The sequence below is a fragment of the Pleurodeles waltl genome, chromosome 3_1 (assembly GCF_031143425.1).
Source record: "Pleurodeles waltl isolate 20211129_DDA chromosome 3_1, aPleWal1.hap1.20221129, whole genome shotgun sequence".
NCBI classification, from domain to species: domain Eukaryota; kingdom Metazoa; phylum Chordata; class Amphibia; order Caudata; family Salamandridae; genus Pleurodeles; species Pleurodeles waltl.
The window spans coordinates 92305190-92326328 of NC_090440.1; the positions used below are offsets into that span (position 1 = coordinate 92305190).

At 43.7% G+C, this 21139-nt stretch overlaps 1 long non-coding RNA gene across 1 annotated transcript in view; it reads right to left on the reverse strand.

Annotated features, from left to right (window-relative positions):
* The window catches only part of LOC138283800 (uncharacterized), a 67003-nt gene extending 58185 nt beyond the window's left edge, over positions 1 to 8818 (reverse strand). The window contains exons 1-2 of the long non-coding RNA XR_011201307.1: positions 8648 to 8818; positions 2250 to 2313 (exon numbers count right to left, since the gene is read on the reverse strand). This is a non-coding gene — a long non-coding RNA (uncharacterized lncRNA). The remainder of the gene's footprint in view (positions 1 to 2249; positions 2314 to 8647) is intronic.
* Positions 8819 to 21139: the final 12321 nt, after the last annotated feature.

Genomic DNA, 21139 nt, shown 5'->3' on the forward strand with positions numbered 1-21139 from the left:
GCTGGTGTAGATTTCTTCCCCACTCCTTCCTTTCACAGGAAATAGGCCAAGCACTATGAATGACCCTATTGTGTGGGGAGGTTGCTGATCCTCCTGCTGGACAGCAGAATAAATAACATGGCCAATAATGACTGGGCCAGGGAAATATGACAATTCTTAAAGCGCTATAAGACGTGCAGTTATCACAAAAGTGACAGTGGCTCTGCACCTGGTGTACAAGTTTACCCTAAAATTGATACCTGACTGGTATTTATAGGCCTACGTACGGTGAAACTGCGTGGTCACCCATAAGTACTGGATGTCTGCAGTGACACAGAAAATACCCTATTTTTTCACTTTGACCCAGGGGTGTCCCTCTATGACCCCTTCACAAGGGGAGGGGTCAGGGTACCCATACCAAGCTCTCCTATATGTTGTTTTATTTTAATTGTGAAGATTTATCAACCGACGTCATAGCTATTAGCAAAACAAAAATCAATTTCCACGCATATGGCTCAAGGCAAAGTGCAATGCCATCAAGTACATTGATGCTAAAGGCAGAGGCACCACAACACCTCACAGTCCTAATATATCTGTCAATTTGAAATGATCTCTTCTCCAGTCAAAGCAGCAGTAGGTTATTTGCTTTATGTAGTATATGAATGTAATGTATATATAAAACATATCTGATGAAATATTTAAACCACAGATATACATGTCTGTGAATGCATAGCAGTGGATGTATTTTGCAATATGCAAAGACACATTTAAAGATGAATTATTGTATTTATTAACATGTAAATATTTGCATACTATGAAATACTATGAAATACTGAACAAGGGTACAGACCTGCATTAATTAAGATATGTGCAGTGGAGTTGAACGCTCGGCCTGGGCCTAGCCTTCCGCATGCGTGTAGCCAATCCCCGCATGGCCTTTGGCCATGGGCAACAGGCTTTGACAAGGCACTGTTTCTTTTTTTTAAATACATTTTTTTAAAGGCTCACGGTTCTGGCTTTATGGGTCACAGACCCTCACTGGTTAATGGTCCCATGCTTGACATCCCGCAGGGTCCGCTCTCGCAATGGGTCTGCTGTCCCTTGAGTAGTGTTCATTGGCTCCAGGGGTGTGCTGGATGCTTCAAACCTAGCCCAGGGATCCATGAGCATACATTTCTATCACAGGTGGTGCCTTTGGGATGCACCAGCCTAAGCCAGGGGGTCAGGGGATGCCTCATGCTTTCTTTCATTATTCATTGAAGCACACAGTGACCGAGAACTGTGGGCCCACAAATCCTACTTTGGGTTGATGGGAGAAAAAGCTCTGCCCACCAATTAGATTTGAATATGTTTCAAATTGTCTCCATTCTACTGTTCACCCTTTCTAACCTAAGAGTGTTAAGTGCCCAAAAGGAGTATTTTAGCTTTGCACTTGGATGTGAGCAGTATATTGGCTATGCAACACCACTTAGAAACAACAGTACCTACACAGGATAATGTTCAATAACCATTGACTACCCCAAGAAAATGCCTTGCCATAATCACAATGTTTGAGTAATTAAAACAAAAGTTTTGTAGGTTTAAATAACAGTCAGTATTCTATATTTAATCAAAGTCAAACACCTTCCAGAGGAACACAAAAATTGTGAGAAAATTCAATAAAACAACAGAAAATATAAAGCACAGCATGAATTAAGGTGCGAGAGACACAAAGAAAGCAAAAGGGACACATGAAATTTCAACATACAAGACTTACAGTAAACAGAAATCTCAACCATTCATTTCTTAAAACTGACTACAGATTTCACAAATGATTTCCACTGAGTCCCTATGATGAAATATCATTGATTCTAGTGTGACCAAGTAAGAAACTACACACAGCAAGGAACCTACTCTAAAACTGGCCAATATATTCCAGCTCGGGTTTTTGGTCCCATTATACACTGACTTTTCATTGCTTTTCAAATGTGAGGGCATTCTTTCATGATGGAACAAGGGGAAGGAAGAGATTCGTACAGCTGGTTGTGAATAGGTAAGTCTCTAAATAGTAGGCGGTTGATTAGTCTTAGGGCCTGATAACAACCTTGGCGGATAGGATACCTGGTCACAAATGTGACAGATATCCCACCCGCCATTCCTTTTATCTCATTTGTTTACCACCAATTTTCTTTTGCTGTCCTTCCATTTCATTCTCCCACACATTATAAAGCTTTGTTGAAACCCACAAGTTACTTACTCTGGTAAATGTAACTACTTTAAGAAGCACTTACTCAAATTAATTAGTTCAATAGAGTGCTACGATTACCATGCATTTTTCATGTCTGTTTTTCATGTCTGTAATAGCAATAGAAAAACGTTAAAAGCAGTTACAGCATCGTGTTCAGCCCTCTGCATACAAGAGCACAAAACCCTGCCCCACAGCAATAACACTTAATATCTACAGCACTTTGAATTGTTATAATTATGAATTGTTATACTTATCATCTATTTTCTCTTGTAGGTATCCCCCTTCTCGATTTTTTTATGCTGGTCATTTAGGTATAAGTTTCAAATGTAAATGCACATCATATTGTTCTTTATTGCAGTGTGATAATTAAGTCCCATTGAATATACTCATGTTTTTAATTAGAATTTTCTTTTATAGTGAATGCTTTTAATAATGAATAAGGTTTCATACAAACTGATAACTTCACTTCTCCTTTATGTTGTTAAACAAAAGGCAAGGTTTCACAGAATGTAAGTAAATGAAAGGGTACCACAGCTTTCTGCAAATTGTTTGTTCTGAAAATGTTCAACAATGTTCGGATACAAAATTATAAATAAGAACACAGTGAAATAAAATAGGCAGGACCTTCACATCAGAGAGTTGAGAGGAAAGGACCATACAAACCTGTAATCACCTTCCTCCTGTGAATATAGCCTTCGCTGGGTGGGCCGATCTGCTTGCCCACCAGCGCAGCCAAGAATAGCAGCTACTTGGCTGAAAAGTGGTTCTATTGTGAGGAATGTGGGCGTCATCCATTTCTGAATCTCGAAATAGGCTACTTTGATTATAGGTTTGGCTTAGTTAGCTCAAATTAAGTCAGGTGGGGAATATCAAAATGAATATGTTTCATGATATAACAACAATGTTACATTATTTTTTAGTATTCACTACCATGATAAGTAGCATGGCCACTATTTTGCTAGTTAGGTCGAGCGAGCAAGTGCTCTGACACGTTGTAATGTATCTGTGGGCTTTTAACCACGCCCACTGCAAGCCAATCACGCGTTCATGGGCTTGCCTTTAAAAAATCCTTTGTTATCATTGGTAAATGCTTTATGTTTGTCCCTCCTTGGGGGAGTTTTGTTATTGCCTTGGACACCGACCGTGTTACATGGATAATTGCACTTTTGCCAATATGTCTGACTGCAAGCAAACTTCTTTTTCCTTTTATTTCTCTCCTTCTTGCTCATGCTAATGGCAGCCTTGGTGCTTTGAATCGGCTCGCTTATCTCAAATATTTTAATTTTAATTTTCAATTTATGTGGCAAGAAAAGTCCAGTTAGGAATTTACAAGGCTAATAGATCTAACTCAAGAAAAGACGACATCCATTGCATTGCATATGCTTGTTTTTATAACAGTAACTATTCATATTGTATGCGCTAGGATGCAATTTTGATTTTAAAATACAATTTGAGAGTATATTTCTGGTTTCCTAGTGTTGTTGTGTGTGCCATTTTAAAGAGGGTTTGGGTCCCAGTAAGTACCCCTATAATATCTCAGAGGATCATTACCTAGAACTCATCTCACTCATGTAACAATGAGATGTGGGGTGGCTTCAGTCTAACTGGCATTACGGACTAATTGCGGCCTTGGCGGATGGGATACTCCATCACAAACATGACGGATATCCCGCCTGCCATGTTACTAGTTCCATAGAATATAATGGAAATTATAATACAGTGGACGGGATACCTGTCACGTTTGTGACTGAGTATCACACCCACCAAGGTCATAATCAGGCCCTTAATCTTAGGCCCTCAGGCAGATTTTTCCACAGGCTTGGAGCCACGGAGAAACAAGCCTGGTTCTGAGCCTTCGTCTTCTTTACTTTTGTGATTTCTAGTATGAGATGTGGTTTGTCCCTGGTGCATCTTTTATGGTGTTTATGGTTCTCCTTTTAAATAAAAGAGTACCCTTTGTATGTTGCTTTATGACTGATGCAGGCTAACTTAAAGTTGATTCTGGCATCTAGGTGTGGTAAGTGGACAACTCTCTTGATGGGGTTAATATGGTCTGATTCCTTGGCTTCCTTGACAACAGAGGCAGCCATATAGAGGGTGGTTCTAAGACGAATAAGTGCAGTTTTGGAGAGGCCAGTGAGTATAGATTTTTCACCACCAAGGTAGACTGTAGACCTCATGTCTTCAGCTGAAACGGGGAGTTTGGGTATATTTTGAGAATGTGGAGTCGAAATATGGTGGTTTTAGCTAGCTTGGGGGTGGGAGAAATCATGGATAATATGTGGTTGATTGTGAATCTGTGGATCACACAATAGGGGTCAAAGTAGAAGTGATGCCCTGGTTGATTAAGATAGGAAGCCGTTTGTGGACTAGGAATTGGAGGAGAAGGAATTCAGTTTTAGTTTAATTAAGTTTGAAGTTTTTCATCCATTGTGAAAGGATTTTTGAGAAGAAATGGCAGATGGATTTTACATTTTTAAGATAGATTTGTGTTTTGACAGTGCACTGGTGTATTGTTATTCATCCTGTAGGTACCACTGGTTCTAGATGTTCATACAAATGTTATACGAGAGAGTAGAGCCATAAGGTACACTGCAGGACAGTGTTTTGGGTGTGGTCAGACATTGCCTCTTTTTTAACAAATTGTGATATGTAAGCGACGAAGGAATGGAACAATTTCAGGACAGTTTCTTTCAATCCCATTATTGTGGGAAGTAATTCCTTGAGGTATTTATGATCTGTGGTGTTGAATGCTGCTGATAACTCTCGTAGTACTAGAAGCCACGGCTTACCTTCATTAATCATTCTTTGGGCATTATTGATGACTTGTGGGGATGCATTTTCTGTGCTGTATTTGGGTTAGGATCCAGATTAGTAGGAGTTTGAAGGCTGTTCTTTGATACATAGGAGAGAGGTTGAGTGAAAATAGCTTCTCTTAGTTTTTTCCAAGGAATGGTAGTTTGGAAACCGGTCTCATATTTTGGGAGCGTTTAGGGTCAGGTCAATGCTAGGCTTTTTTGGTATGGGTGTGATGTCCCACTTTAAGAAGGGAAGGCAAAATCCCTTCTGTAACTTCTCTGACAACACAGAAAGGGCACAATCTGTCCAGAGCAAGTTGTAGAATTCTCAGAGATCATTAGGTGATCCTCATTTCAGGCTCAAAAGAAGATTGTCTTCTTTAGGCAAAGAGATAAAAGTGAAAGCAGACATGCCGGAGCACGTGATGAGCTATAGGCAAGGCCACTGGAATTATGCATTTGTGAGTCAGCAGCAATTTTTGCATAATTAGACATTTGTCGCATTTGCCACATAATCCATCATCTGCCGCATAATCTGTAGATTTTAACAAAAGAATGTTTTTAGCTTAAAAGGTTCAAAAGTTACATAAAATGCAGCAACACTTTGTCGCGTGATGGAAGGCTATGTGCTAAGCTGGATTGGTCACTTTTCTGCTGCTTATTGTTATATTTGTCTATTAATTTGGTACTAATGTGCAAACAATGCCCAGACAGTGCTACCATGTTTAACAAGCATTGGCAAAGCCAATAGGTTTTGCCTTTGTCTTTTTTTCTAACTGCCTTAAAAATAATTGAAAAATATTATAATAATGTTTGTTTTATATAACAGACATAATTATAAAAAAATTCTAATATTTGTTAGCCAGTCAGATATAACAAAAATATAAAGGCAAAACCTACTGGCATGCATGTTAAAAAAATGAAGACAGAAGACGGCATGCGGGACAGAAGACAGAAAACGGAAGTAACGACAGAACATGGGAGCGAAGACAGAAGAAGGCAGTGAAGTCAAAAGGCAGCATGCAGCAAAGAAGAAAGAAGACAGCGAAGAAAGAAGACAGGAGACGCATGCGGTAAAGAAGAAAGAAGACAGCGAAGACAGAAGACGGCATAGGGGAATGAAGCAAGAAGACAGTGAAGTAAGAAGACAGAAGACAGGACCAAAGTCAGAAGTCAGCAGTGAAGAAAGAAAACGGCATGCAGTAAAGAAGACAGCGAAGAAAGAAGACAGAAGACAGCATGCGGTAAAGAAGAAAGAAGACTGCGAAGAAAGAAGACAGAAGACGGCATGTGGTAAGTAAGAAAGAAGAGCAAAGAAAGAAGACAGAAGACGGCATGTGGTAAAGAAGAAAGAAGACTGCAAAGAAAGAAGACAGAAGACGGCATGCAGTAAAGAATAAGAAGGCTGCGAAGAAAGAAGACAGAAGACGACATGTGGTAAAGAAGAAAGAAGAGCAAAGAAAGAGGATGAAGACGGCATGCGGTAAAGAATAAAGAAGACTGCGAAGAAAGAAGACAGAAGAAGACATGTGGTAAAGAAGAAAGAAGAGCAAAGAAAGAGGATGAAGACGGCATGCGGTAAAGAAGAAAGAAGACAGCGAAGACAGAAGACAGCATGAGAGAATGAAGCAAGAAGACAGTGAAGAAAGAAGACAGAAGACGGCATGTGGTAAGTAAGAAAGAAGAGCAAAGAAAGAAGACAGAAGACGGCATGTGGTAAAGAAGAAAGAAGACTGCAAAGAAAGAAGACAGAAGACGGCATGCAGTAAAGAATAAGAAGACTGCGAAGAAAGAAGACAGAAGACGACATGTGGTAAAGAAGAAAGAAGAGCAAAGAAAGAGGATGAAGACGGCATGCGGTAAAGAATAAAGAAGACTGCGAAGAAAGAAGACAGAAGAAGACATGTGGTAAAGAAGAAAGAAGAGCAAAGAAAGAGGATGAAGACGGCATGCGGTAAAGAAGAAAGAAGACAGCGAAGACAGAAGACAGCATGAGAGAATGAAGCAAGAAGACAGTGAAGAAAGAAGACAGAAGACAGGACCAAAGTCAGAAGACGGCAGTGAAGACAGAAGACGGCATGCAGTAAAGAAGAAAGAAGACAGTGAAGACAGAAGACGGTATGCAGAAATAAAAAGGAAGACGGGCGGCAATGGAGAAAGAAGACAGAGAAGAAGGCAATGCAGAAAGAAGACGTCAGCAAAGTAAGAAGACGGCATGCAGGAAGAAAAAAGAAGGCAGCAACGAAGAAAGAAGACAGAGAAGACGGCAGTGAAGCAAGAAGACGTCAGTGAAGAAAGAAGACAGCATGCAGGAAGAAAAAAGAAGTACCTTCAGCATTGTAGCCAGAGGAAGCAGACTGGCCAGTGTACAATGGGAAGTGACCGGAAGGAGTGCTTGGTCCACAGGCAACGCGAAGGCAAGATCGGCAAAGAAGATGAAGGCGATGACAGGAAGTGACGTGAAGACAACGTGCTGCCCAATCTGAACCGCGTACATCAGAGCAACATCGGAGTAAGCCAATGGTAAGTTCAGGTAAGTAAGGGGCTGGTTCTAAGCCCCTTTAAAGTTTTTTTAATAACAAAAGATTTTGAAAGCGTGCGCGCAAGCACGCGTGCAGGCAAAAACTAAAAATGGCAAAATAAAGAAGTAATACTATTACAAAATGGCCACAGTATGCCGTATAATTTGCCTTTTCTTGCTGCATATTGTACTTAACCCTTCTGCATAGTTTGGCGCTCTTCTGACGCATACCCTTTGGTATCCCTGGCACTGCCTTTGCGACCCCTGGCCTCAGAGGTGGCAGATTCAGTGCTAGGAACACAGTGGCAGCTCGTCCTTATGGACCAAAGTTGGGACTCCACTCTCTTTGTTTCCTGTCAATTTTTTATTACAATAATAGTGGACAATAACAAATTATTGACTATTAGTGTAATAAAAATGGGGTACAATTAGTTGGAATATGCCTTTCCATGGCAGCCGAGATAAGTAAAAAATGCTTGTGGGTGAGAGTGTGTTTATGTGAGAGAGAGTGTGCGCACCAGTGTGAATTTGTGTGTATGTGTGAATGTGTAGGTCTAAGGGCGCGTGATGTCACATCCGCTACACCTGGCATTCTGGTGAATTTAAGTCTGCATGTTTTAAGCCACGCCATGAGCTACAGGTTACACCTCTGGCCACACTACGGCCCGTATTTATACTTTTTTTTAGCGCCGCATTTGCGCCGCTTTTTGACGCAAAACGGCGCAAACCTACAAAATACAATGGTATTTTGCAAGTGTGCGCCGTTTTTGCGTCAAAAAACGACGCAAATGCGGCGCACAAAAAGTATAAATACGGGCCTACGTTTGGAGCACTGACCCCCACCCACACTTACACACTTTTTCAATCTCAGTTAAAGCCCTGACCCCAGGATACAGCCAGTGAAAGTGGTAGATTCACAGCAGCCAGTGTCAGCAGTCGGTGCAAGCACTGAGTGCTTCCGGTCCGGTGCTGTCAGGTGCTGTCAGGTGCTGTGAGCTGGACGCACACCCAGGCATGCGCTCCGAGAGCCGTGGGAAGCTGCCGGGTCGAACGGGCTGTGCTGCGCCCCTCGGTCCTCGCGCCTGTCACTTCCATGCCGCGAGCTGCCTGGGCTATATTTACCTTTGCCTGCATGTTAACGGAAGGCCAGGCTCCAATTCATTGCATCCTGTCCCCCGAGACGGCCCTTTCAGATGTTTCCGATTCACTTCACACACAGGGTTGACATCCCTCCGGCTCCTCGCAGCTCGGCGTCTTCCTGTGGCCTTCGCTCGTCTCCAGCAAGACCCAATGGCGCCATCTACTGGGCACGAAAATGTATTTAGCCGAGGACTACCTTCCTAGAATGTGTGGGAGGAAGTGTATTTTGCTGGCCGCCAGGCACTACCCCAGTGAGTCTGTCAAAACAATACGTCTGTATTAAAGGAAACGCACTCCTTGCTTTACAGGGCAGTACACATCTCAGGTAATCTTCAGTGCGAAATATAAATCCGCAGTGACACTCGGCGGTATTATTTCCTGTACCGGGTGAGTTCCCCACTGAATCAATCAATGCATAACCGAAGTTGTGAGTTTGAGTCATCAAATGCAGCCCCCGCTTTGTTTTTTTCAGTGGCTTTCCAGTAAAGGGCACACAAGTGACCCCATTTGAAGGTACTGTCACTTTAAAAGCACCTCTGTATACAGAGTATCTCTCAAAGGTGTTCAGAAATCACAGACCATTCTCAGCCTGTTTCTAGCTCCATCTTCCTTGCAATGTAACAGACCGAATTTCCTGCGGTGCTTAAATGAAAGGTACAATTAAAACAACGAATTGCCCTCATTTTGTTATCCTTGAAGGAGAGTTCATGAGAATTGCTTTTGAGGTGCAAGTTTTGGTTCTGTATGTCTGGCCAAATTCAGAGAGGGGTTTCGGTGTTAGTACTACTAAAATCACTTTCTGTTTTTAAAGGAATTTTTGAGGGGTTTTTAAAACATAAATTGATATCATAGGAGAAAAAAGGACATAATCTACATTGAATTATTTTTTCACGGAATATAGATTTATGCATAAATTACACGCTTTGCAGTAGCTGTATATGGGAATTATTTTCCACAACTCACAGTAATTACATCATATCCTTGAAGGATGGACCTCATCTAGCTGAAACCCTAAAAAATTAGTTTGATCAACTTATGCTGTTAAACTAAATAGTTAGGGCCTGATTTAGAGTTTGGCGTATTCGCAAATGCGACGGAGTACCATGTCCACCAAACCCTCGGACCGCCTGACCCAATTAGAGATGAGATGACCTTAAGTATTCTGTCGATAGAGGCTTGTTGGCTCTGTAGGCGGTGTACTTCCTGAGGTCGTCCCATGAAACAGGGACCGCCGAAGGAAGGATATTATACCTTCCTCCCTATTTATGGTAGACAATGTAATATCTTTTTTAAGGTCGAGCCTGCGAGTGCATGCGCTCGCGCATGCGCCTCGTATGCGAGACCCTGTTATGATCAGTAAAGGGCTTGGAGCCCGCCTGTCGCTCACCATTTGTTGATTTGCGTGGCACTCTTCTTTACAGCCTCGTAATTCATCAAGGCACGCCTGGCATCACTTCCGTTTCTCTGTGTGGAGCAGAGATCAAGCACTAATTAATTTCAACTCAATTAGTGCCCGTCCGCGGCTCCTGACGTGATTGAGGTACTCTTTTGATCTAACTTCGAGTGCCCTGCAAACAGAAGGCTTGTGACTGGCAACAACGTGCCCAGCAGCACAAATAAAAATTGCTAAGTTTTATTTTTTAAAACTAACTTTATTTTATTTTGTTGATTAGTCTTTTCTCAGTTTCCACTCATGTTTTTTTTTTTTTTTTTTTTTTTTTTTTTTGCTCGTGGGCGCTGTTGTTAAAAGATGATTGCAAATGCTTGTTTCCTTTTTGTTAATGTCAGGAAACCATGGCTACAAGGGACAGGAAAATAAACAATAATGACCCCCACACCCTGAGAGTGTAGGGGTCCTTAGTTTTTTTTTGTAATTCAGAAACAACCCCCCAATTTTTCAGAAAAACATAATCGATGGCGGGATTCCACTAAACAGTTTTCTACATTGAAAGGAACCGCTATGACCCTGGAGGTAATGCCTTCTGCCATCCTGATGGACACTATAACCTCTGTAAAACCCTAAATCCAGCCCTTTGTCTGCATATACGAAGGATTTTGCAGCTGAGCTGTACAATGTTCAGTGGAATTGACAACAAAAAGTAAGGGTATGACTTAAAGTTTGTCAGATGAGTACCCCATCACAGACATGACAGATATCCGTCATCATTGTTACAAGTGCGTTATGTAATAAAGCTGATGGGATATCCATCACATTTGACAAAAAGTGCTTGTCTACCAAACTGTAAATCAAGCCCTAAATGTAATTCTTAAATAAAAGCCTTTTAGCAAAAGCCTATATTTCGATTAAAATAAGACAACATTGTTTTTATTATTTCATCACAGACCAAATAGTACAGGGTAATATACTTATCAGCGCCATAGATTAGGTTATTATGACAGTTGCATCTGACACCAGAACATATCTGTACTGTAAGAAGAAAATTATGTCACTACTTGCATATAATAACTTACTACATGCAAGTAGTGATATGTGACAGCATCCTTCCATAATCCAGCCTGTAGGCAAAGAGAGGCTAGTTTCACAGAAAAGCAGTGCATCATAGGCAAAAGAAATGGAGAACATTATTGTGTTGGGGAAGGCGCCTGCTGCTGGTTGTGTGTCTGCAAGGCTCAGCCTCAGGGGTGCAGCTTGGCCAGTAAGACTTGGGAGGAATAAGCTTCAGATTTCCCAACAATCACCCAGGCATATAATGTTAAAATATTTTATACAATAAGGAGGGTGCATGGTAGGGGCTTAAGGGGCAGCAGAAAGGGAAAGGTGGGGGTACTAAGGAAAACACAATATTTTGTAAAATAAGCAACATTTTTGAAGAGATACAAAATAGAGAGAGGGAGAGTGTGTGTGCGTTTTTGTCTGCATATATCTAAAAATCCCTGGTGAAATCCGACAGACACTTCGCCATACCTATTGAAAGTATTTGTGGCCAATGATTCAACGAAAATACATTTATTGGGGGTTAAACACCCGCCTGAAGCTATGCCCTTCACAGCCTCTTAGGAAGGATCTGCTTATGCCCACATCCCCTCCTCCTTCTGTTTTCCATGTTGCCCATCTTTGAAGATGGAGAGGGTAGAGCCTATGTAGAGGGAATTGAGTGATGGCTTTAGAGTCGCAGAATGAGCGGCCTCTGAAATTAAGCAAATGTTTAAGACAGGTCAGCTGCAACAATGTCCAACAAGCATTGGCAAAGCCAGTAGGTCTTGCTTATGCAAGCCATTAGCTTTGTTAATGTTTTTTTAGTGTTATTGTACAGCAGCATAGCTGCTGTGCTGCATGACTGAAAGTTTTTTTTTAAAGTGCTATGAAGCGGCCAGCACTGGCTGCGTCTTAACTTTTTTTAAATTGTTATTATTCCTGGCAGTGGGAGAGGGTGGGGGGAAGGCAACATGGAGGGAGGCAACGCAGAGGGTGTGGGGAAAAAAGCACTATGAAGTGGACAGCTGTGTTCATGTCATAGTGATTTTTTTTGTTATAGTGAGTGGGTGGGGCACCACAGACAACAGAGGGGGCAGGGCAACATAGAAAACAAAAGGAGATGGCAAGTGGGGGTGGGGTAAGCCAGCACAGAAAGTGAACGGATGGAGAGATTGTGGGGGCAAGCCAGCGTGGACAATGATTGGAGGGAGGCGGGGAAGTTGGTGCCAAACCAGTACAGATGGCATGTGGAGGTAAGCAGATCAGCGGGGAAGGAAAACAGATAGGAGAGAGGTGCACGAGTGAGCCAGCTAAAAAACAAGCATTGACAAAGCCAATAGGTTTTGCCTTTGTTTTTTTTTGCAATGTAACTGGCTTACAAATAGTTGAAAAATGTTACAATAATTTTTGTTTTATTAAATTAAAAAGAATTATTATTATAACAACTTTCTAATATTTGTACCTCAGTTACATAGAAAAAAAGACAAAGGCGAAACGTATTTGCATGCGGGAAAGACGGAAGAAGACGGCAGAGCACAGAGGAAGACAGAAGTCAGCAGAACATGGAAGAAGACAGAAGACGGCAGAAGAAAAAAGACAGAAGAAGAGAGAAGACAGAAGAAAATAGAAGATGGATGAAGATAGAAGATGGAAGAAGAGGGAAGACAGAAGAAGAGAGAAGATAGAAGAAGAGAGAAGACGGGAGAAGACGGAAGAAGAGAGAAGGCGTGCGAAGACAGAAGACGGAAGAAGACAGAAGACAGAAGAGAGAAGATGGGAGGAGAGGGAACATAGAAGAAAAGAGAAGATGGATGAAGATAGAAGATGGAAGAAGACGGAAGAAGAGAGAAGACAGAAGAAAAGAGAAGATGGAAGAAGAGAGAAGACGGGAGAAGATGGAGGAAGAGAGAAGGCGTGCGAAGACAGAAGACAGAAGAAGAGAGAAGACAGGAGAAGAGAGAAGACAGAAGTCGTGAGACGACGGCATGCGGTAAAGAAGACAGCGAAGAGAGAAAAAAGTATCCAGAAAGAAAAAAGAAGACAGACGGCTATGAAGAAAGAAGACAGAGAGGCATCGAAGAAAGAAGACATCAGTGAAGTAAGAAGACGGCATGCAGGAAGAAGCAAGAAGACAACAATGAAGAAAGAAGAGAGAGAAGACGGTAGCGAGAAGGAAGACGTCAGCAAAGAAAAAAGACAGCAGGCAAAAAGAAAAAAACAGTCAGCAGGAAGGACACTGGCCAGTGTCCAATAGGAAGTGACCAGAAGGAGTACTATGTCCACAGGCAACTCAACAGCAAGATCGGCGAAGAGGGCAAAGACAGTGACAGGAAGTGGTGTGAAGATGACGAGCTGGCCGATCCGAAGCAGGTAAATCAAAGAGACGTTGAAGTAAGTCAGTGGTAAGTTCAGGTAGGTAAGGGGCTGGTTCCAAGCCCATTTTAAGTTTTTTTACCAACAGAAGATTTTGCAAGCATGCATGCAAGCGCACATGCAGACGAAACTTAAAAACGTGTTCTGGTAGAGTGCTTGAATCCAAAGAAAAAAGTAGCGCTTAAAAAAATGAAGAGTGAAAGGATACACGTAATGCATCAATGCTTCAGATGAGGAACAAACGCATGAAAAGGAAGGAAGCCTATGACAGCCAACCAATAATAAGCAAGCAAATGAGGGTGACAATGAAGCCAATCATTAGTAAACAATGGGCAGTATCTAAGCCCACTGATAGAAAACAAAAGGTCTCAGAGACAGAGCATGCACTTTCTAGGTAAGACCTAAACATGGGATACTACACCTCAAACTCGAGCTGTTATAAGGATATATAATAAGTTCCCTAAAAGTTCTATGCCCATATATAGGCAGTCAGGGCCGGCTTTAGGGTGGTGCGAGTGGTGCGGCCGCACCGGGTGCTGACCTGGGGTGAGGGGGCGCTGACCTCAGGGGGACACTGTGTTTACCAATGAGTTACGAAACTTGCGATTTAAAAACACCTGCTGAAACGTTCCTTGTGCGTCCATCCTTAGGGAGAGAGATGGGAGTTTTGTCGAGCGGCAGCTTAGACTCGCCATAAAGTAGCACAGAGGGTTAATATGCCTGCCGCAAAGAACAGAACTATATTTTATGTGGTTAGCTGAGTGGATTAATGAAGCCAGCCATTCAATCACTTTAAAACAAATTAATGCATGTGAAAGAGGGGCTATGGAGAGATGCGGGGCACATATGCCAGGTAGTAGTGAGTGAATCGGAGGAGGTGGTCATGGGGTGGGGGTGCCAAAAAGGACTGTTGCACAGGTCACCGCCAGCGCTACAGGGGGCCCTGTAGGCAGTTATCTGGGGCCGCATGTCTGTGAATGATCATGGAATTCCACAGGGACTTGAAATATCATTAGATTTATACTGTACATTTAGAGGTACATTTATATAGTCACCTGTAACATAATTACTAAAATTATTAATATGTTTGCCTTTTTGATGATGATGAGGAATCTTAGTCATATAGTTGTTTTTATCTGTTCAAATATCACTAATGACCTTTCAAATTTTAGATCGTCTTAAGTTGCTACTGGTGTCGATACTGGAATCATATCGCCGTGAATATTATCAATATTCATATCGCTGTTATTTCCGCAGCATTGTTAATTTTCATATTATTATAGGTGCTTTTTTTGCATTTTTGTCACCCTAGTGAGGTCTATTAATAATGCATTTAAAATGACTCCTTCTTGTGCCGCAGAGGCATACCAGTGGTGTAACAAAGGTTCCCGCAGCCCCCGCATGAGGGGGGAAGGGGGCGAGCTCCAGGATGTCCCCTCAGCTCAGTACCTTGGCGTCACAGTTCCTGCGTGAGTACGAAAGGGGGCCCCTCCATGTACTTTGCAAGGGGGGGCTCATGTTTCGTTATGCATCATGCATACACAATAGGGTGCCTTGATCGGCGGCCCACCCTCCCCTGAGATCTGCAGCTACAGGCTCAACACCGCACTTATCTTCAGCACCCTCCTCAGAGGACTTATCGCCTGCTTGCAGGCCCCCCTCCCCCATTCCTCCCCCGTCCCTCTGCTGGTGTAAACCGCACTCCTTCCTGCGCCAGTCGGTGCCACTTCTCAAGAAGCAATGGCGTGCGTGTTGGGTCTTGTCTGCGTCAGATTAAACCAGGCCCCAATGGACCACGCCTATCCCTAGGCAAAGAGGGAATGCATGTTCTAGTAAAGCGCACACTGGAAAGTGAAGCAACTCTAGGCACTATGAATTTAGTACTCTTGAAAGCTACTGAAAGTCCCTGCCGCCACACAACATCCCTCACGCTGCCCAAAGGCACTGCCTTTCGAGATAGGCCAGACTTTCCGCAGCATCATAAACGTGTAAATGTACAATTTGTATATGAAGTGTGTCCAAAGTAGGCCGGAGATGGCTGGATTGCAGGATTTCCATATAGAATGCATTTAGGTCCCGTGAATATAATTGGAATCTATTCCTGTAGTCTTTACTTATCATTAAAATGTGGCATAGATCTGGCTCTCCCGAGCCTACGTTGGACACCCCTTTTGTATAGATTCCTTCTTTATGTCACCCATCTACCTCTAAACACCTACATATGGGTATATAAAAGCAACTGAGAGACAGTCTAAGTGATCTTCCAAAGCTCAGTTCTGCTGAAGTGAGCAATGGAACTTAGGTCTCCAAGTCTCATAAGCAGCAGCTTAGTCAATAGAGCACAACTCTTTCCAGGGACAAGGCCAAGGCCTGCTACTCTGGTGAAGTTTCCAGTTTACCAGGTACACATGGTTTCTACCAGCTACTTGCCTCTGCGTTTACAGACCTCCACTCGTCGGCCATTGAGAAACGTCTTGTTGATTCCACATAATTCCTGGCACTTGAAACGGGTGACTAGTAGTGTCTGGTGGTTTTAGTTCTTTTCATATCTAACCAGGAGGACCTAGGATGTTTTTTCAGTAGGACAGCGCGGTGCACTGAAAACCCACAAAATGCAACTGGATCCAGTATGTTCCATTTGAAACTGGTGAGTTAGAATTTCCCTGAGGCAAACCATATGACCACCCAGTCCACAAGGATATTATTTTGTGAAGCTCAGATGGAAACCTGATCCACAAGGCATCAGTGCTGCATGGAATTCCGCCAGCTGACTGCCTTGTTCTTGGCTGTGGTCCTTGGTGCTGTTCATTCGTGTAAAACCAACACTAGCAAGCGTGCACAGCTTCCTCCGTCCGTGCACACCCACGCATGGATCCTGAAGGCCCTGGTTCCCGCCACTTCATGTTGTTTCCTTTGCACTTTACTTACATTGAGAACCTTGCATTTTCCAGACATTTTTTATGAGATCCTTCTGTTTCTCCTCCATAGAAAGCCATGCATGCAACCCAAGTTGTACCTGATCATGGATCATTCATCGTAATTTGCAGGGAACCTGAGCTGTTGCATTCCAGTTGGGTTGTCTAATGGACTTTTCAGTGGTTAATTTGTAAAACAGGAAGTGCCAGGCCCCTCGTCAGGTGGACATGGCAGCTTGCACCATCCATAGCCCCGGCCCGCTCTGCAAATTACACTACCAACACAATTACTAACCATCACACCATAATAATGGCTTGGGTGGCACAAATTAGTGATTATTAGTGAGTGTTATATTAATAAACAGCTGTTGTGCTCATATTCAAATTTGGCAGACAGTCCCACCATGTGGCAGACTGTCACAAGCTCTGGTGCTAAGAATTAAGTGCCGGTGCCGAGCACCGGAAACCACCGGCTCAAATTAAGGAGTGGTAGTTTCAATGTATGCAGAACATGCAGGCACTCACTAGATTAAGGCATGAGGCACAGTGTGCTATTCTGTTTTGCAACATTCAGTGGAAAACATCTCAACGTTACTTAGTTTGCAAAATGTTTTTCTTCAGGACGTTGGAGTGTAAATTGCTTGTATGTAGGAAAAAGTATGTTGCGTGGCTTCTTCATTAGTTAAAGAAAGAGTTTTCCAGCTATACTTAACAGAAGGCAGGTAGGCCCTTGTTCCAGTTAATATGGTAATATAATGCATTGGGCTGAGATCTCCAATACAATTTGTGACTCGATTGCAAGCCCAAAAGTGAATTGTCTGTATGCGATATTATGGCTTGCAGTGTTTTCACATGATTTGAACTTGCATACGGTATGTCTGTGAGAGTTAGAACAAACCTCAGCTGTCCCAAACTGGATGGGCAACAGAACAACCTGTGAAAATAACCCAGAAAAACGTCTGCCAAATAAATTCAGGTGGTAAGTGATTTCAAAACTACACAAAATCTCATAATAACTCATCAATAATGCAAGGGATCAGCACAGTCCTAAAGTGCATCAATGTACCTCATTGCCAAAATGACTGAAGTAAGGAGCACCTTGAACACTGCCTACCCACAGGAAGTGCTAATGAGCCACACAGGAATGCAGATCTCTCAATCTCCCACACCCGTAAGTATAAGCATGAATGCAGCTCTCACAATCTCCCACACATCTGCAAGCATCAGCATGAATGCAGCTCTCACAATCTCCCACACATCTGCAAGCATCAGCATGAAAGCAGCTCTCACAATGTCCCACACCACTGCAAGCATCACCATGAATGCAGCTCTCACAATCTCCCACACATCTGCAAGCATCAGCATAAATGCAGCTCACACAATCTCCCATAGACCTGCAAGCATCAGCATGAATGCAGCTCTCACAATCTCCCACTCCCATGCAAGCATCAGCATGAATGCAGCTCTCACAATTTCCCACACCTGCTAGCATCAGCATGAATTCAGCCCTCACAATATCCCAGGACAGTGAGCATCAGCATAAATGCAGCCCTCACAATCTTCCACACCACTGCATACATCAGCATGACTGCAGCACTCACAATCTCTCACACCTGCAAGAATCAGCATGAATGCAGCCCTCACACCCTCCAGCACCTGCAAGCATCAGCATGCACGCAGCCCACACAATCTCCCACACCTGCAAGCATCATCACGCTTGTGCCTCTTACAATCTCCCACACCTGCAAGCATCAGGACGATTGCAGCCCTCACAATCTCCCACACCTGCAAGCATCTGCATGAATGCATCCCTCATAATCTCCCGCAATTGCAAGTATCAGCATGAATGCAGCCCTCACAATCTCCCACACCTGCAAGCATCAGCACAAATGCAGCCCTCACAATCTCTCACACCTGCAAGTAGCAACATAAATGCATCTCCAACACTCTCCCACACCTGCAAGCATCAACATAAATGCAGCCCTCACAATCTCCCACACCACTGCAGGCATCAGCATGACTGCAGCCCTCACAATCCTCCACACCTGCAAGCATCAGCATGTATGCAGCCCTCACAATCTCCCACAAGTGCAAGCATCAGCATGACTGCAGCCCTCACGATCTCCCACACCACTGCAAGCATCAGCATGAAAGCAGCCCTCACAATCTGCTACACCTGCAAGCATCAGCAAGAATGCAGCCCTTGCAATCTCCCGCACCTGGAAGCATCCGCATGAGAGCAGCCCTCACAATCTCTCACACCTGCAAGCATCAGCACAAATGCAGCCCTCACAATCTCTCACACCTGCAAGTATCGACATACATGCATCTCTAACACTCTCCCACACCTGCAAGCATCCACATAAATGCAGCCCCACAATCTCCCACACCACTGCAAGCATTAGCACAAAAGCAGCCCTCACAATCTGCTACACCTGCAAGCTTCAGCAAGAATGCAGCCCTTGCAATCTCCCGCACCTGGAAGCATCAGCATGAAAACAGCCCTCACAATCTCTCACACCTGCAAGCATCAGCGTGACTCTGGCAATTAATTGCAGTTTCCCAGATCATTGGGATGATCCAGTAGGTCGCGCAGCTCGAGGAAGAGGAGCAGGCTGCAGGTTACCTGAGGTCAGCAGCAGTGGCGTAGCGTGGGAGGTGCGGGGGGGCCGGCCGCACCAGGCGCAACATCTTGGAAGAGACTAAATCCATGGGTTAGGGGGCGCAAATTACTTGCCTTGCCCCGGGTTAGGGGGCGCAAATTACTTGCCTTGCCCCGGGTGCTGACAACCCACGCTACGCCACTGGTCAGCAGCAATCCCTGGATGGAGTGGAGGGTTCGGGATTCCCAGGTCAAGAACTGAACTCTTAATCATGTCCGAGTCTCACATCTTCACAACATAGCACCTTGATGAGGAGACCTTGGACTACATGCTGCATCCCATAGGAGATACCTAGGACTCATCAAATTACTTGCAGCATCTGATTCTTCCTAGAACACACCCGAGATAATGACACAGAACACTGTAACTACTTGTGTCCACCACCACATCATATTCCCACAGACATGAAGACAGTGAATGCTCTGTAGACATATGTCTATGCAATAGTGTTTTTTCCTAACATGTGAGGGGCTGTTCATTACTCTTGCAAACCACTAGTTAATTCCAGTGACAAGGAGCATGTTTACCACAATTGCTGTTACCATTAATGTGCATTGGTATGCCAAATTTCACGATTCCCGCTATGACTCCATGATCCAGAGCGGCATCCATCCCTTAGGCCATGGCGACGTGTCACCTGTCCAGGACATGGCTGGTGTGTAAGAGCGTCATGACCCCCTACGAGCCCTGGAATTGTCATTGTGCATTGATTAAATATTTTGGTGAATGGCATGCAATGATGCATATCTGCATAGGTTATCCAATAAGCATCAGCAGTTCATGAGTACCCGGGTACCATCTCAAGTGTCAAATGGCTGTACCCATATATGAATTTAGGGGTGTTCTCAGATCTTAGCATGTGAATGTGTACCCTAGCAAATGGATGCATATTGTGAGCATTGCTGCTTACCTATCTATGCATCCTATGCAGGTGACTTTGACATCTACTGAAAGCATGGCTCATAGCCCATTCATAAGAACTATCAACTGTTCAAAGACACGTGTCCTACAGGGCACACACACAACATGAAAAAGAACTAAGGGTGTATTCTGAATAGCAAAAGGTTGTTTACAGCATCTGCACAGCACCGGTGGTGAACTAATGTATGACCAACTAAAGTGTGGCCCCCACTAGTAATATGCACTAATATGTACAGCATTGCAGTGAGTCGATATTTAGAGTAGGAGACACTTAAACAAGTGGCAATGATGCTGAAGTGAGACATGTTCAACATCAACATAATGCTGATGTCACTGATACTGTACACAGAACACTGTAACATTTTACATATAAACAGCACATTGCTAAGATGAAGAATTAATCATTTATCTTTTAACACAGTGGTTCTCAACCTTTTGACTTCTGTGGACCCCACTTTATCATTAATGGAACACAGGGACCCCCACTGAATCATCATTGGAATCTGGGGACCCCCCCACTGAGTCATTACTGGATGCTTGGGACCTAATTTGTCAATATTTGTTAATAGTTTTTAATTTTCTAAGCTGTTGCGGACCCCCTGAGAAGGCTTCACGGACCCCCATGGGTCCCCGGACCACAGGTTGGGAACCACTGTTTTAACATGCCCCCCCCCCCCCAGCAGTAGCAGCTCCATCTTTCCACTGATCCCTCCACGATTGACCGATCCCTTGACTGCACTAGCAAATCACCCACCCTAACTTCAACACCTCCTGCACCACGCCACCCACCTTAACCCCAGCTAGACCATCTCATGGCTGCAATATACTAACAATGACCCCAAATCCTCCTGTGATAAGAGAGATTAATTCCAGCACCCACTCTAACCCCAATCCTCAGGGTGCACATGCCAACACCCAAAACCATGAACGAGAGCCTCATTCCACCACCCACAAACTGTCAAAACCTCAGCATGCACTTTCCTACCACCCACTCTGACTCCAAAACTCCTGTGTCCTGGAAGTGCCACCCTGCAACCCACCCTAACTGCTTCAGAAACATCTGCCTCCCTTAGTCCATTACTGAGTCAAATTTGCATGACGGAAGGATGGTGTGCATGGACACTACACCTACCTGACGGCTGGGGGGTTTCTCCAGCTCAACCTC